This window comes from Megalopta genalis, unplaced genomic scaffold (assembly GCF_051020955.1).
Source record: "Megalopta genalis isolate 19385.01 unplaced genomic scaffold, iyMegGena1_principal scaffold0100, whole genome shotgun sequence".
Taxonomy (NCBI): Eukaryota; Metazoa; Arthropoda; class Insecta; order Hymenoptera; family Halictidae; genus Megalopta; species Megalopta genalis.
In genome coordinates this window covers 173,177-186,005 of record NW_027476169.1, presented here as the reverse complement: position 1 = coordinate 186,005, position 12,829 = coordinate 173,177, and the positions used below count along the sequence as shown (strand labels likewise).

At 43.6% G+C, this 12,829-nt stretch overlaps 1 long non-coding RNA gene across 2 annotated transcripts; it reads right to left on the bottom strand.

Annotated features, from left to right (window-relative positions):
- Positions 1-4,292: 4,292 nt before the first annotated feature.
- On the bottom strand, positions 4,293-11,058 carry LOC117223126 (uncharacterized). Of its 2 annotated transcripts, none has more exons than XR_004490852.2 (3): positions 10,793-11,058; positions 4,551-4,857; positions 4,293-4,480 (listed from the first exon to the last, which is right to left on the bottom strand). It is a non-coding gene; the product is annotated as an uncharacterized LOC117223126 (long non-coding RNA). The 2 variants fall into 2 exon arrangements; XR_013036126.1 differs by lacking the exon at positions 10,793-11,058 and adding an exon at positions 6,997-7,166.
- Between the last annotated feature and the right edge of the window lie 1,771 nt (positions 11,059-12,829).

Here is a 12,829-nt window from a genome sequence, read left to right as displayed (position 1 = left end):
GTCGTAATTATATTTATAGAAGCCCGATCTCTCTCGGCTCGTCTACGTGGATCTACGCGAGCAGGGGAACGGCTGCTCGGGGATGCTGCGGCGGAAAAAAAGAGTCGCGCGGCGCCGCGCCGTTCACTATGACGATGTTTTTATAAATAAACCGCTGTTGGCGCGCTTGCCTCCTCGGGGTTTTTTTTCTTTTTCCGAAAGAATGCAAAACGATGTGCAACGTCTGTCAGCTCTTCCAGTATGTGACACGGATGTGACCGTGGAACTTCGTGCAAATTCTTGGGTTGATATGGTGTTTTTTTCAAGTTCGCAGATTCCTCGTCGATTAAAATATTCATCGATGCGAGAATAGCATCGCGAAGTTGCTGTTCGTTCTTGTCAACACGTTCTGGGACCAGCCATTTGTGCTATTATTTTCATTCAGGCTATTTGACGTTTCTCACTAAAGATTGGTGTATTATGTGTAATTATTAATAAATTATTAATAATAGTGTAATAAAAAAAATGAAAATAATAATAAATAAATTAAAATAAAAAATACATGAGAATATATAAACGAATGAAAAATAATAATTACATAAGATACACCGAAACGAATTTTTATAGAAATATAGTGCTACGTTACAATAAGCCCTGGACGTCTTAAAGACGTCTTATTCCGGACGTCAAAAGGACGTCCGATTCGCCTCGTCTTCTTTGCAAATAAAATTGTTTAAACAAGTCAAATTCAATTCTATTTCACTTGCGAATGTTTACAGTTATATTGCGCAAATTTGTATACAAACAAAGCCTTGGTTGTAACGTTAAACACGGAAAATTCACGTTAATTTTAAAGTCAGTTAACCTTTTGTCGCGGAGTGTACGCGCGCACACCATCGTACATCGCGAGCATGCACCAATATCGGAAAATATCGAAACGAAGTATAATAATTTTAAAGTTAATTTTAAATTATTTAAATTAAATTAATTTTTAATTGTAATAATTTATTTATAATAAATTTATAATTATATATATAATATATATAATATATATTATTATTATATTATATATATTATATATTTATAAATTTATAATTATAATTATTTAAATTAAATTAATTTTTAATTATAATAATTTTAAAATTAAATAATTTCGAAACGAAAATATTCGAAGGAACTCTCTCATCGGACCTCGTTAACTTCCGAAGCCGCGCAATGACCGCCGCCAATGACCTTGGAATGTCCTCGATAGCCCCCGAACTGGACGAACGATAATCTCGTAAATAAAACGAGGTGAAAGGTTCTTGATCTTGAATAAACCAGGTCCGCTCGGCTAAATATTACGCACCGGAACGCCACGGCGGGTAAAACTGGGTTACCGAACGATTGTTCGGGCCATTCCGGTTTTATGACAGTCGATCAAGGCCAATGGCTGAGGCCGAACTGTTTTCGGCGCGGTTCGCTACCGACCGCGTTCCGCGCGGTCGACGACACGCGGGACCAATCAGAGAAAGTTGACGTACTTAATTCGCGCGCGAGTATACGTGTGCGCATGCGCGTGTGTGAGAGAGAAAGATCTCATTCTCTAGCATGTGTTCCGCGAACTCTATTAACACTCGGAGGACGGACCTCGCAGAGGACGGTGACGTGTCGTTTTTGACCAATGACAAAATCTCGCATAAAGAAAAAATTGTCGGCACGAGATATGGGTCTCGAGTGACCCACGTTCGTCCCGCGAGAATTTAATTCGAAGGGAAGAACCGATCAGTTCTTTTACTAGGAGAATGCATAGCGTCAGTTTCACCTATAGTGCTCGCGCGACGAGAAGGCAGCTGTGCGTTCACGTTCCCCCACTTACTAGCTGCCCCACTACCGCAGCGGTCGGTCGCTATTGGCCGACGGCGATCTGCGCGCGCCGATTTCGGCGCTGCCGCAGCTATCGGTCGCTGCCGGTCGAAAACGGCGCGCGCAGATCGCCGTCGCAGGTCGCCAATAGCGACCGATAGCTGCGACAGTGGGGCAGCTAGTGGGAGAGGGGAACGTGAACAGAAAGGTGCCTCCTTGTCGCGCGAGAACTGTATGTTTACTTGTTCTGTTTCAAATCTTTTTAAACAGTGCAGTTTGTCCTAATTGGTCGTATTGAATGGGACAGTTTAACAAGATAAATTAATCTTGATATTAATCTTGTAAGTACTGTTTTTTCATTGATCGTAAATGTACATATAATATTATATATTTACGTTTGATAATAATATAATAATGATAATAATACTTCAGATTCTGAATATTTAACGAATCTGTGTTTCTATTCTTCAAGTTTGCTTCCTATTTTCCCGTTTCTTAATTAAATTATCCCGAAAAAACATTTTTAATATATTTCGAATTTTCTTCATTGTTTATTGCAACAGATCGTTAATTTGGTAACAGCATTAAAACTTTGAATTGTTTGATTACTGTAACAAACAAAAAAACTACGCGATGCAATAAATAAAAGCTCGGTGAAAAATATTATTATTAAAATATTATTAAAATATTGATATTACTTTTAAGCATAAAAAAGAAAAAAAGAATGAATTGTTTGCCATAATTACGTGTCAGTTGGCGGCGGCTTCAAATTACGTGCGATCAGATACGCGGTAATACAGCTAAAAATACGGGTGTAATTTTATGCTAAAAAGATTCATCATTTTTGTGATAATGGTAATGTCCCGTTCACGGTAGTTCGCCCCTAATATCGGCGCACGACCAGCGAGAAACACGATTTCCTTTAAGCGCGAGCCATTGCTCGCGAGCAACAGGCCCGCTGTTAATATATCTAGAGAACGAGGTACATGACAAACAGGTTTCTCTCCGTGGCGTTCTACGCTGTTAGGGAGCCGTCGAAGCGACCGGTGCCAAGTTACCCTGGCAGGTGATAACGCGAGCCCGAACATTTGATCGGCGGAGCTGCTGAATTTTCGACCGCGATCGAAAAATCCCCGACTCTCTCGGTCCCGCAGACACACGCATTTAAAAGGTTACCGTGGCGACGGTGCGTCAAACATAAAACCCAGAAACGCTATCTTCAAGCAGAGATTTCAAGCTATAATTTAAGAAAAAATCATCATCTTAGGACGATCTTTCCGGAAGTTATCGTCCGTCAAAGTTGGCTAATTTTCATCAAAAAATTTTCTATGCTATCATTTTTTGGGAGCAGTATAGTTGTTACGAGGTTCTCGAGATTATTTGAAACAACTTTTTCCTTTACAAAAATGTTCTCCGAGGCACCGTTAACGAGCTATTAACGAAAAACACTGACCAATGAGAGGCGAGCACGGCTGGCGCGAGGCGGCCGAGCGGACGAAGCCCAGTCCCGCTGATTGGCTCGGCCGCCACGCGCTGGTCGATCTTTCGCCACTCGTTGGCCAATGTATTCCGTTAATAACTCGTAAACGAAGCGGCGGACTGCACTTTCGCCAAGGAAAAAGTTACTTGAAATAACCTCGTGAACCCTTTAATTCCCGATTGCGTCTAACTTTCTGGACACCCTGTAGAAATGCTCGAAATAAAAACGAAAGAACGAAGACGCAACGAATCTCGTTTCTGCCGAGATAAAATTACATTTTCTGACGGTCGTGGCCGGACGACTGTGTTCACGGGGCCTCTCATCACGGTCCCGGGGCCTTCGTCCCGCGGTAAATAAGAGCCGAGGGTGAGCGGCTAGCCTATGGCGTGCCACTTTAGGCCGCCGCGCTGTTAAGACCCGTCCGTCCATTGATTTTGATCCCGTTACGGTCCTAGCCGGTTCGAGGTCCGCGCGTGTGTCAGCTGCCCATCCCGCTTATCTTTGATCTTTAGCATCGTCATTACAGTAATTACGGTTAATCGTGTTCACAATTTTCTTTCGTGCTCGCGCATTTCGTGCGGTCCCCGCCCTCCGGCTCCCCCCTCCCTCTCTCCGCGTCCCGCGCTTCCTCGCCGGTAACGTCAAACTCGTCAGCGGATCGGTATTCATGGGATTCGCTTGTCCGCGATTAGAGTCGCAGCTTTATCCTCGGGGTCAATTTACCGACCGCTCGATTCGCGGCCCCCGTTGGTCAACCTTGGAACGGACGACCCACTTAATTGACACGATCGTTTATTTCGGAACTGTCGATTCGTTCGTCCGGCTCGTTCCACGCCCGAAGTGGCTCTATTTGAATAATTTATGCAACCTAAGGCCGAGCGTGTCGAAAACGCTGAAAGCGACCAAACACGCGTTCCCTTGTCAATAGACTGCGCGGTTTATGTATCACGGCAACACTGGACAGGTTAAGTACGATACTGCGACGAAATTGGTCGAATTTATGGATATTATATATACAATATAATATATAATAATATATATATATATATAATATAATATAATCAATAATATAATAATTAATATAATAATATTATATAATTATATATAATTATATAATCTTAACGTCGTGATATTGAAGGTTGCCGAACTCATCTCGATGCAGGCGACGTCATTGCGCTGTAAGAAATAAAAACGTTAACGAGGACCTTGAAAAAAAAGTAATTTATTTTGTCATCTTTTTCCCTACCTTTCGTTGTAACGGGAACAACTTGAACGTTCGATTCGAGTGAATCACCCTGTATAGTCCGAAACTTCGCATTTTAATAGATCATCGAAACCTTTTGTACGCAACAAATGCATAAGAATCCGGTGACATAACCTCTCGATGACAGAAGAAGATGGTCGGACACGATCGTAATACATCCGGTGGTGAATCCACTCTTCGGCGCGAATCGTCGATCACTTTTTTGTGCTTCCGATCTGTTTTGACGTTCCTCGGGCATCAACGGACGAAGCACTTCAAGATCGGATAACCTCGAAAACCGAACAGAGTCCTAGAGAAATTGATACCGCCGTTATTACAAGTGCTAGCCGGACGTACGATCGCTAACCGTGCTCGTTCGCGGCCCGTTGACGAAGGTTCGACACTTTTATAGACCGCTTAATATCGAGGTGTATCATGGACGTTCATTCTCCTTTTATTTCCAAGGCCTCACCTAGCGTGGTCAACGACCGAAGATGCTCATTGCTGAATCGAACCGGTTTACATCGCTTTTCTATCGTTCACGAAATCGTCAAAAATTCAACCGCCAGCGCCGAACGGTAAGAACAAAGATATATGGTCGTTCAAATTTGCAATAATTTGCTTTATACAGGGTGTCCCAAAAATGTCTCGCAATCCGAAAGTGGCGTATTCCTCGGGTCGTTCGAAGCAACTTTTTCCTTTACAAAAATGTTCTCCGAGGCACCGTTAACGAGTTATTAACGAAAAACAGTGACCAATGAGAGGCGAGCTCGGCTGGCGCGAGGCGATTAAACCAATGAGCGGAACCGGGCTTCGCGCGCTGGTTGGCCGGGCCGCCTCGCGTCAGTCGTACTCGATTCTTATTGATCATTGTTCTTTCGTTGATAACTCGTTAACGGCGCCTCGGAGAACATTTTTGTAAAGGAAGAAGTTGCTTCGAATGATCCGAGGAACCCGCCATTTCCGGATTGCGAGACATTTTTGGGACTTCCTGTATTCGTAGTGTTCAATATTCTGAGACGTTTTTACGTGTGTGTGTGTGTATGTGTATATATATATAATAATAATATAATAATAATAATAATAATAATATGTATATTATTATTATAATTATTATAATTATTATTATAATAATATATATATTATTAATTATATATATATATATATATATATATATATATATATATATAACTGTTTTAACGAGCGCCGTTGCGGATTTTACACAATTTTCTATTTTATTGAAAATAAAAACGAATAAATTTTACTCACGGCTGTGATTTTCGAAAAAAAAAGAAAAACAGTTCGGTATCCGGTTTGACCCGTGCGTCCGATTTTGTGCTGCGCTCCACTATTCTATTCGGTATAATTAGCATAAAAGGATGAGCAATAGAAAAGGAAAGCAGGCATGTACATTCTACGGTGTCAAAGCAACATAACCTATGAGAATGCCCCTATTACCTTATAACAGTTATGAGACTTTTCCGGTTCTCCGTAACCAATAATTTGAGACGATCAAATTGGTCGTCCATTTAATTACCCCGCAATTAGTGAAAATCACCGTTTCGTTATCAGCTAGGTGGGACTAGGGTTCGATACGGGCCCGGGAATTGCACGTTGCACTTTATTTCTCGCGAATAACAAGCGCGTGCGCGCGCGCGCGGAACCTGTTTCGCTTATTTTTGGCACGCAGAACCGGCGATCCATGGTACACCGATTAAAACGCTAATTAGGGAAAAAAAACTTCGAATTTAATTTCGTGAAAAATAGATGCTCGCCGTGCGAGGCGACGCGTATACAACAACGATATTAACGATGTTTCTCTGTCGGAATTACTCATAAATTCTGTCTTACCGACTCATAAATTAATTAGCCTTTTCAAGTAGACGTCGTGTTAAATTTTTGTAAATCGATCGTTACGTGTTCCGATTTCAAATCAACGTGAATTAAATTATAAAATAAATTATTCGAATAAGCTTTTTATTTACATTTTCATAATGTAAACCAACGACGAGGATGCGATCGATTCTTTTAATTCGTTCCGTCGATTATCTTGGTTGCTTAGGTTAGGTTCGCAACGACTGTCAACGCGTGCGAGATAAATATATTTTTCGGGCAGTGAAAAGGACGTTTTGTTAAGCAATTCTAAGTACATCGTTAAGTATATTATGTATATATATATTACAATAAAGCTCTCTCGACGAAGGAATATCGTTCGAAGGTGGTACGCGTTCGAAAGTTGACGCAAACCTAATCCTAACCTTAAAGCAAAGATTAACCCGATAAAATGTGGAGCATTCGCATTACGAATTGTTCCCGGAAATGTCCCTTTCCTTCCGGCCGGTTCACGATTTTTTTCGCGGAACCCTCGTCGGTTTCTATCGTCCGGCTGATCCGTTAATTACAGAGCCGGCGAGTATCATTAGGATATCGCGGCGGAATTAATACATACGTGGTTGCCGTGTGGAGGGCGATCGCGGAGTCGCGCGGCGTCCGTCGTCGTCGTCGTCGTAACGCCCTAATCACGGCCGCGGCATTAAGCAATCACGCCAGTATCGCGGCGACATTTCGCGAAATTGTGGCCGATGCAAATTCAGGGACACCTCTCGGTTGGTTGGAACCATTACGGGGCAGAGAGCCGGCCTGGACAGTTCTCCCTTCTCGTAGTGCATTAGCAGAGCCGGCGCAGTGCGGCGCGGCGCAGCGTTTCGAGTCGTTAAGACCGGCTCGCGAATAAATTACGCGTGCCATATCCTATCTCCGCGAAATGAAGTAATTACAACGTTACCCGTTCCACGAATCCGGTAAATACGTCCTACGGCCCGGGCCTCAGACACGGGCCTGGAGACACGCTCGTCAACCGGAACACACCGATTCCTCCACGGTGGACGACCATAGCTGAGTGTCCCGTCTCGGGGTATACTAACTGGGCAAAACTCTCTCTCTTTTTACGCTTATTGTCTATCGCGTGGCTCTGTATGTATACACAAAGAGAGAGAGAGAGAGAGAGAGAGAGAGAGAGAGAGAGAAAGAGAGAGAATGAAATCGAGAGCGCAGTCGAGAGAGAGAGAGAGAGAGAATGAAATCGAGAGCGCAATCGAGAGAGAGAGAGAGAATGAAATCGAGAGAGAGAGAGAGAGAGAGAGAGAGCGAGAGAATGAAATCGAGAGCGCAATCGAGAGTGCAATCGAGAGAGAGAGAGAGAGAGAGAGAGAGAGAATGAAATCGAGAGAGAAATTGAGAGAGAGAGAGAGAGAGAGAGAGCAAGCGAGAGAGCGAGAGAGAGAGAGAGAGAGATTGCCTTTTAAACTCCTTAAAAAGCGAGCGTTTCTAATCTTTTCTTTTCATTCCAGCAAAATTAAAAAGACAAAAGCATTATTACAGTCATTGTATCGATACAAATCAATCCCTTCAACATTTAAACATGAAATTAACCTCATTCAGTCTAGCTTGAAAAAAAGTTGCACCGTTTCAAAGGGTGTCCGCATACATGTATTTGTCCCCGACCATAACCAGATGCAACGCCGTGGGTTAACGAGCTCCCGAGGTAACGAGTGCCGCCGCGCACCGTAGAAGAATGACCATAGAAGAATTTAACCTCGAACTTCCGTCCGCGCGGTTCACACGAATGAGCCATGTCCCCGGACGAATCAGGCCGAACGTTTCCCTCAGGTGGCGTAGCGCGCGGCGTGGTGCGGTGCGGTGCGGCGCGGCGCAGCACTCGGCACGGCGCGGCGCGGCGCAGCGCAGCACTCGGCGCGGCGGTCGTGAGATAATTATGGAAATGAATTTCGATCGTTAGGGGGGCGTGGATGCTGGCTCCTCCGTGACACGACCTGACCCCGGCCAGCCGGGGCCCGCCTACAACCATCATTTTCCCCACAATTTTCGTGCCTGCGTGTAAACACACCGAACGGTATATTACTTGGCCGAACCGTGAGCTCACCGCAGAGCGCCGTATTCCGCTGTGCTCTTCCACCGACACCGGGCAACCTTTCGAACACAATATAACGCGTTACCTGTCCTGCATCGGCAACAGCAACGCGTCGGATTCGACGAACTCTCCCCGATCGCAGCCGATCGGCGATATTCCGTGACTACGTTTAACGCCGGAATTACCGAGACCGAAACGCGTCTGTCGGACCTTATTCAAAATTAATTAACGTTATTTGGCGTTGGGAAGTATGTATTGGGTGTTATTAAATCGTTAATTAATTCGGCGCCTTTTTGACGACGGGTTTGCTGGACCCGTGAAAACTGACGAGTCACACTGATTTCGTAATTTCGCGATTATGGTCATTTTTCTCGGAAATGTTCGGTGGTCGGAATTGAAGCCGGCAGATCTGAGAATACTAAGTCGCGATTCTTCGGGCCTCGCGGCTCGTTTTTATAGAAACTCAGGACAGTCGGCAAAATCATTTATGGTTCGATTTTATGACCACGTCTCTCAGACGTGATAATTATTTCTGACCTGATTTTATGACCACGTCTCTCAGACGTAATAATTATTCCTGGCCCGATTTTATGACCACGTCTCTCAGACGTAATAACCATTTCTGGTCCGATCTTTTCATCACGTCTCCCAGACGTGATAACCATTTCTGGTCCGATTATCTGACCACGTCCTTCAGACGTGCTTGTATGCGAGTCGTTCGATAAATAATATCGGGTTCCGGTGTTACCCCGCGTACGTTACCTGTCTCCGCAACAATTTCACCGTCAACGAGATCGCGCCGCGAAAAGTGGAACTACAGCGATCGAAAGAGTAAACACACAGAGGAGTGGGGGGGGGGGGTGGAAGGCGGCGCGGGGTCGGTCCACGGCCGGCCTCCGGTTTCGCAGTTTCACGGGTGTCCAGGCCGAGTCTATGATCTACCGCGTTCTATTATATCCTTGAATATTGTACTTAACGTCAGAACGTCGTGTAATGCCGTGTAATTCCGTAATATGCGGAACGTAACGCGGCCGGCCTGTTCATTATTATCAAATCCATAAATTTGCCCGCGTTACACGGGCCGGTCGCGGGCCGATGCAAATGCGCGTGTCGTGGTAAGCGCGCGCAGTAAATTGTTTCGTTAACGTCGCTAAACACCACCTCCTCGGATCGCTCGATTTATCCTGACCGAACACGCCGGAATCCTTTTCACCTTGGCGTCCGTCTCCGCGATATTAACCCGTTCGCGTTAACAACGACGAGTCGGGCGTCGTCTCATTCGTTTCTTCGCCGATTTCGAATTCGTCGAGAACTGTTTTCGGTCGGACGACGTGCGGTATGTTATTGGATTACACAGTTGCCTCGCTCGTGCGTCGATTCTGGTTTGTTTACAATGTTCGAGATGACCCCACGACCCACCTTAGCGACGGTGACTATTCACGAATCGGTAAATAGGAAAGAAGCACAACGATATCTAATTTGCAATAGGGTGGCAAAATGATTCAAGAATTATTGTGGTGCAAGAATTGTAAAGTATGAATTTTTCAACTTTTTTGGCCAGTTGTACGTCATTTCTGAACATCTCATAATATTATTTAATGCTGTACAATACTCTCTATATTTAATATACTATAATACTATTTAATATACTGTAATACTATTTAATACTATTTAATATATACTATAATACTATTTAATATTCTATAATACTATTTAATACTATTTAATACTATTTAATGCTAGTTAATATATATTAAATAGTATTATAATATATAATAATATATATGTCTTATTTTTCTATATAGAATCACCCCCCTCCCTCCTCCCGGTTGTATCATCCTGTACTTAAAGACACAGTCGAAGTGCATCATAATTACACCATTAACACTCCGACTGTCGTGTCACCTATTTTTATAACAATATACTCTCCGTTTGAAAAATATATTCAAAAATATATTTTGCGTTTGTTCAACTCGGTTCGTTTAGGCGTTAAAGATTCAAGCAAAAGATTAACGTTAGGTTCACATCATATATTCACAATATATTATTTTATATTATTTCCTAATTACATTATCTATATAAGCAACGTAGCAACAGCGTACCAATTTAGAATTTTCGAGCAACAAATCCATCAAACAAATTCCTGTAATTGTATTTAAACATATATAATAATAATATAATAATAATTGTATTAATAATAATAATCATAATAATAATAATTATATGTAAATATAATGATAATTGTATTTCCACAATCTGAACAATCGTAAATTACAGAATTCTAAATCCGTCCGTTTTAAACGGGCACGCTTACCGTCAACACCGCGCGAAATGTTGCAGCGCTCTCCTTTCGCTGCAATTACTTTCTCGATTGTACGTACTTCGTGCGTGTTTTTTTTCTTCGTCCTCCGACTCCTCGACCGCTCGCAGAAAATATCGGATAAATATTCATGGACACGCGCGGCGAACAACGGCGTAAACTCAGAAGCCAGTTTTTACGATCGCGCGCGACATAAACACGGATCATTACCGTGATCGTCTCCCGCCGGACATCTCTGATAAACACCGAACGTACGTACGTACGTACGATCGGCAAATCGATCGGGATTATTTAGCGCGGGACGAGCCCCCCCCCCCCCCCCTCCGTCGCTTATTACACGACGAGTCCGCCGCGGCGGTAGCACGAACGCGATCCTGGAATCGGCCGTGTCGCCGACAAATGCATCGATTCGGCGGCCGATCAGCGTAATATTTTCGCCGATCCGTCGGGATCGGCGGATTTATCAGGGCCGGGAGCCCGTCAAGGACGCCTCGGTTGGCATCGGCGATGATCGGTTTAGCAGCCGTTCCGTGAGCAGCCGCCGTTTAGCCCTGGCGGCTTTTCCGCGCGGCTGAAATTAGGATCGCGACGAAAACGCCGGAGCGCGCTACGCGAGCGACGATTATCGCTGGTCGGACCTCGCTCGCGGCCGACGCGATTTTATTGGCGGACACGAGAGGGCGCGCGCGCATGCGCACTCGCTCGCTCGCTGGCCGAACGCGAGAACCAGTTCCTCCCCGCAGGAAAGCCCGGTTGCGTTGATACGCGGCCAATATTTCTACAAGGTAATACACTTAACGCGGACGCGAAACAAAGCAGAAAAACCGTGGGTTAAATGCAATAATGCCGGCAATTAACGCGAGTTTTCGTGCTCGACGCCGCGAATCGACGACGCCGACCGGCTCTCGATCACCTCTCTCTACGCGGTCCGGTTATCGTTAACCGCCATCTAAACGGCCGATACGCGAGGCAGGGAGAATATCGCGGCGAGTCGGTCGTCGCCGAAAATTTCATTGGTTATTGGTTCCCAGGCGGTCCAGTAAATCGGGACCGCGCGGACAGCGACGCCTAGTGGTTCCGTCGTCTGCGCCATCTCTTTAGCGATGCACGAAAGTTCCGTCCACCGGGTACGCACTTATATTTGGTTAGTAACATGTTCGCACCGGATTATGCGTTTACGATGCCCGCAAATTTCAACCTGTTGCCGGCTAGAATTAATTGCGGTTTCGTTTAATTGCAACCAGGATTCCAGCAGCTTTCAGTGCGCGCAGTTATTTTACTTTGACGGTAATTTGTTGGAATCGGGGAGATCTTTGCGTATTCGCGCGACATCGGTGAGTTTTCAGATTTATTTTTAACAAGATTTAAGAGGTCTTTTAGTAAGATTTAATGTTATCTTTGTTCAATTTTAATTACGAAGAATTCCAACACTTATCGATGCACGTATTTAGCACGTTATGGCTGCTGTTCGAACCGGGGATCTCCATGAGTTCACATCTTTTAATTTTGCAACCTGATTCTAACGAGAATTAATGATATTTGTGCTCGATTTTAATTGCTAAGAATTTTTACACATTTTCAATGTGTAATATAAAATATACTTTGGCGTTAATTTATTCGAATTCGAGATCTTTTCGCATCGACGACATCTTTGAATTTTCAACTTATTTGCAACAAGCGTTAATAGTATTTTTGTCCGATTTTAATGATTGAGAATTCTTGATATATTTTCAATGTAACATATTTTGGCGTTATTTTATTAGAACTGGAGATCTTTGTGATATTTTCTACTTTTGTAACCTATTTCTAAAAACAAGAATTAACAATATTTTTGTTTAATATTGATCATTAAGAAGGCGCAAAAATCGTAGATCAATTTTTGCTGGAACCACTGCAAAGTGGTGACACCTTTCAAATTCTATAAATCCGATAAACATCGAAGAAAATTTATTTGAAGTATATATACTTTTACAATATTTTTATACACTTTTTATTATTTACGATAATAGGCTTTTACAATAATTGACTTGA